Raw genomic sequence first — 6,000 nt, forward strand, 5'->3', positions numbered from 1 at the left:
GAGCTGTTGATAACATAGGAAATTTTATGCATCACATCTGCGTCAGCAGTTCAACCAGAAGGATTAATATCTACGGATCCAAAAGTTCTATTTCAATGTGTGGCTTCGTGGGAAGACTACTTTGGAGCCTAAGCGCAGTAAATCCCTCTCTCCTCGTTGGTCAACATCCCAAGCGGGGTACGCCATGGTGAGTTAAAGGGGGAAGGTGGAGGGCTGTAAAACGTGTAATTGAACCTAATCTAGTATTCCATTACCATTACTGATTGATATATAAGTAATAATAATAATAACGTAAATGTTTCCACCTTTTCAATACAATATATTCACAAAATTACAAAATTATACGGTACTAGTTTCGACCCATCTAGGGGTCATCATCAGCCGTATTGGAGCAAAGATCATTTGTGGCGAAATCCTAAGACAATATTATTTTAAAGAATAACAAGTGAAATGAGATGTTATGGTAATAGTTAATAATACAAGGAATATACATACTAAGAGGTTTTTAACAAAGAATAAAGTATAAATGGGGTGTTGTAAAAATTATAATCATGGAAATCAGTAAGTTCTTGTATTGAAATGAAATATGGCTTAGGAAGAGGGCTTAAGGTGGGGCTGAAGGGTGCGGGAGAAAGTGTAATTGTCTTGGAAAAGTACCTTTGATTAAATTTAGGATTGAGTTTAGGTTGGCTGCATTATTGTTTCTGAGGAAAGTGATAAATAGATCGAAGAGTATGTTGGGTTTCTCTGAGATTTCATTGAGATTGTGACTGGCATTAAAGTATTGGTCTAGGTGTATGTAGTAATTTTCCATTATGTTCAGTAAAGGGCCCTTGTTTGCTAATACGAGGATGTCCATGTCTTGTTCAATATTGGTGAAATTATGGTTATAATCTTGCATGTGTTGGCCGATGGCTGAAAACTTGTTGTATTTTATTGCGTTAGTGTGCTCGTGGTATCTGATAATGAAGTTTCTCCCGGTTTGCCCGATGTAGGTTTTTTTACAGGTGGTACATTTGATCCTATAAACTCCTGATTTTAAAAAAACTGCTGGTCTTGTTGATGTGTGAAGTATTGTATAAAACATTCATGTTCTTATTGTTGGTTTTGAAGGCTATTTTAACGCCTTGTTTCTTAAAGATGTTGGTTAACTTGTAGATATCATTGTTGAACGTGAAGGTGGAAAATGTTAGAGGTTTGGTTATTTCTTTTTTTGAGGGTAGTTTTTGGGCGATGTTTGTGTTTATTGATTATCCTTTCTATAAAATGATTGCTGAAGCCGTTGAATTTTGCGATTCCGCGGATTGTGTTGAGTTCGTTTTTTAGATCTTTATTGGACATAGGTATGCTGAAGGCTCGGTGAACTAGGCTGTTGTATGTGGCTCGTTTGTGGGACTGGGGGTGCACTGAATCTTGGCGAATGGTGGAGGCTGTTTGAGTGGGTTTTCTGAAAATTTTATAACTGAAAGAATCTGAGTTTCTAGTGATGGTTAAATCTAGAAAGTTGATTTTTTGATTTGATTCGGATTCTAGTGTGAATCTGATATGAGGATCAATATTGTTGAGTCTTAAGAGGATGGTGGGTGCGTTAATTGATTTTTCATTCATGATTACAAAGACATCGTCGACATATCTGGCCCAAAAGAGAATGTTTTCGAATTCGTTGTCAATTTTGGTGTATTCGAGGAAGTCCAGGTATATTTCTGCTAAGATACCTGAGGCCGGTGACCCCATTGCCAAACCATTTTGTTGATATATGACATTGTCAAAAGTGAAGAAGTTATTGTCGATGATAAGTTTTAAGAAAAAATTATCAATTCTTATCCAAAAAGTCTATTAAAAACACATCTGAGCTAGTAGAAAAACTAAACAAGTTCAATTTGCAACTGGATCACTCCATCCACTCTTTCGATATTGTAAACATGTACCCAAGCATACAAGTATCAAAATTAATTCCGATAATTATAAACAATTTAAACAAAAACAGCCACTTAAGCAAACTAGAGATACAAGACTTTATCACAATATTAAAACTTATCATCGACAATAACTTCTTCACTTTTGACAATGTCATATATCAACAAAATGGTTTGGCAATGGGGTCACCGGCCTCAGGTATCTTAGCAGAAATATACCTGGACTTCCTCGAATACACCAAAATTGACAACGAATTCGAAAACATTCTCTTTTGGGCCAGATATGTCGACGATGTCTTTGTAATCATGAATGAAAAATCAATTAACGCACCCACCATCCTCTTAAGACTCAACAATATTGATCCTCATATCAGATTCACACTAGAATCCGAATCAAATCAAAAAATCAACTTTCTAGATTTAACCATCACTAGAAACTCAGATTCTTTCAGTTATAAAATTTTCAGAAAACCCACTCAAACAGCCTCCACCATTCGCCAAGATTCAGTGCACCCCCAGTCCCACAAACGAGCCACATACAACAGCCTAGTTCACCGAGCCTTCAGCATACCTATGTCCAATAAAGATCTAAAAAACGAACTCAACACAATCCGCGGAATCGCAAAATTCAACGGCTTCAGCAATCATTTTATAGAAAGGATAATCAATAAACACAAACATCGCCCAAAAACTACCCTCAAAAAAAGAAATAACCAAACCTCTAACATTTTCCACCTTCACGTTCAACAATGATATCTACAAGTTAACCAACATCTTTAAGAAACAAGGCGTTAAAATAGCCTTCAAAACCAACAATAAGAACATGAATGTTTTATACAATACTTCACACATCAACAAGACCAGCAGTTTTTTTAAAATCAGGAGTTTATAGGATCAAATGTACCACCTGTAAAAAAACCTACATCGGGCAAACCGGGAGAAACTTCATTATCAGATACCACGAGCACACTAACGCAATAAAATACAACAAGTTTTCAGCCATCGGCCAACACATGCAAGATTATAACCATAATTTCACCAATATTGAACAAGACATGGACATCCTCGTATTAGCAAACAAGGGCCCTTTACTGAACATAATGGAAAATTACTACATACACCTAGACCAATACTTTAATGCCAGTCACAATCTCAATGAAATCTCAGAGAAACCCAACATACTCTTCGATCTATTTATCACTTTCCTCAGAAACAATAATGCAGCCAACCTAAACTCAATCCTAAATTTAATCAAAGGTACTTTTCCAAGACAATTACACTTTCTCCCGCACCCTTCAGCCCCACCTTAAGCCCTCTTCCTAAGCCATATTTCATTTCAATACAAGAACTTACTGATTTCCATGATTATAATTTTTACAACACCCCATTTATACTTTATTCTTTGTTAAAAAACCTCTTAGTATGTATATTCCTTGTATTATTAACTATTACCATAACATCTCATTTCACTTGTTATTCTTTAAAATAATATTGTCTTAGGATTTCGCCACAAATGATCTTTGCTCCAATACGGCTGATGATGACCCCTAGATGGGTCGAAACTAGTACCGTATAATTTTGTAATTTTGTGAATATATTGTGTTGAAAAGGTGGAAACATTTACGTTATTATTATTATTACTTATATATTATTCTCAGTTCAATACGGACCAAAAACATGAAATTCATAACCATCAATTACTGATTGAGTCACTAGTCGAATATCGTCGTTGTTCTATCATTGATACACGATAGCCTAGTGCTATCTGTACTTCATCGCATATTTTGTTGTAGGAGATCATGAGCTTTCTTTCAGAACTTTCTACAGCAGGTTTACACATGGATAGCAACAATCACGTGGTAAAAGTGCACGTTTCCAAAGCATAGATAAGCAACGTATGTTTGCTCGAGTGGAAGTATAATTAAACCAAGTGATAAAATAAAAAAGACACAGTATTAAAGTGAATTAATTCTTCAATTTACTATATATCGATGGTGAAATTCAGGAACTTGTGTTTATACATAAAACAAGTGAAGGGCACTATGTACACTGTATGTAAATGACCGTTCTTCTCTCTAAAAATAGGGATTCATTTCTTGCTGTATTTCAAAAAATGCTTTTTTATTACAGGATCCTTTGGTTGAACATAGGGAGAATATTCCAACATTTTCTCATGTTTATTGAGTGTGTTTCTATTTTATTTTGTGTCGATGAAACACTCATGTAGCCTACGGATTATGTTTTTATCAGACGAAAGTTTATTTTTAAATTAGTGTAGAGGTTTTATTTCAGGTAGGTAATATTGGTGCAGTTCACACCCATGTCATCGTTTTCAATGGGTTACTTAAGGCCCGTAGCAGATGTACCAGCACACAGCCTTATGTACACGCCCTGGGAGAAAGGAGAAAATTACCATGCTCTAATCTAAATTGGAGGGATCCATTTTGGTTACGGACATTTATTTATTTATTTATTTATTTATTTATTTATTTATTTATTTATTTATTTATTTATTTATTTATTTATTTATTTATTTATTTATTTATTTATTTATTTATTTATTTATTTATTTATTTATTTATTTATTTATTTATTTATTTATTTCAAGTACAAGGCAAAGCAGAATCAGTAAAAATTACAACTGACGCCCAAGCATGGGGAAAGTATTCAATTGATATTACAAATGCCGCCCAATGCCTGGCGAGTGTAGGCTACATTAGTATCATAATTTGGACAATGACCTACATGTTAGGCCCATTTAAACAACAAGCATCATCATCATCATCATCATCATCATCATCATCATATCATCAGTATCATAATTATGTTACAAATCGCGCTCGATATGAGGCGAGTGTACATTAGTAACATATTATTATTATTATTATTATTATTATTATTATTATTATTATTATTATTATTATTTAGCGTACGGCTAATACACAACAACAACAACAACCAGCATAAACATATGTACATATTTATAATTGAGAAACAGTGAACTGAAATGGTTTACATGTGCTTCACAACTGAATGCCGAGTACTTCAATCCACAGCACAGCCTCTGGAGTTCCAACAGGAAATCTTCACTACCATGATAGGTCCGAATCTTGCAGTCACTGACAATATGGCGAATGGTTTGGCGTGGAACTCTGCAGGCACAGCCTGTAGCAGGTAGTTTGTTTCAATTATGTAATGCATCTTTGCACCTGCCATGGCCCGTTGTGATTCTGTTCAGGGCAGACCAGGTCTTGCGCGGGAGCTGAAATCCGCTTGCAAGTTTAGCACCTGAGAAGATATTATGCAGGTGCACTTCTGTTGCTACTTCCCGTTGACCTTTCCATTCTTCCGGATGTTTAAAACCACTGACAACTATATCAGCAGCATCACGCAGAGATGGATGAGATGATTGTAGCCTCTTAAGATTTAAAAGTGGCAGGTCCCTATGTACGGGTAGATTAGAATTCCCGTAGACGTTGTGGAATTCTCTGATAAGGGCAGTAGATTTGTGCAGATCAGGTGGCATTATACCCGTCAGCAGTGCAAGCCAGCGAACTGGAGTAGATTTGATTCCGCCAGATATTATGCGGATGGGTGTCAACAAGCCTTGAACAGTATGATGACTGCTCATCCAAACAGGTGTACGATATTCAGTATTTGAGTACACCAAATCCAAGGAGGTAGAGGTGTTCACGTCTGTAGCATTCCTGGAGCTACACGTGCCTACACATGAGTAACAACGATACAGGCAGCCATACTATCCATAGGATATCCTGGAAATCGTACACAATAGCATATCCAAGTAGTAAAAACTTATTTTGAGAGCTCATTAACGTGAAACATTGGACCAACCATTCGACCAACTTAACGTCGAAAGTATTAACAAGGCAAAGTGTGAATACCTGTCAAAATTAGTAACACAATAATATTACAACCAAATACGGTGAAACAAAAATCATCAAAATGAACACAAACTCAGAACTTGAAGCCCGAGGCAATCAAATGTCTCTCAGCACACCAACATTTCACCGATGATAGCTCAAGTTCTTGTACCATGAGCAGTGAATGAGGAACAAATCCTTGC

The sequence above is a fragment of the Anabrus simplex genome, chromosome 1 (genome assembly GCF_040414725.1).
Source record: "Anabrus simplex isolate iqAnaSimp1 chromosome 1, ASM4041472v1, whole genome shotgun sequence".
In the NCBI taxonomy this organism is placed as follows: Eukaryota; Metazoa; Arthropoda; class Insecta; order Orthoptera; family Tettigoniidae; genus Anabrus; species Anabrus simplex.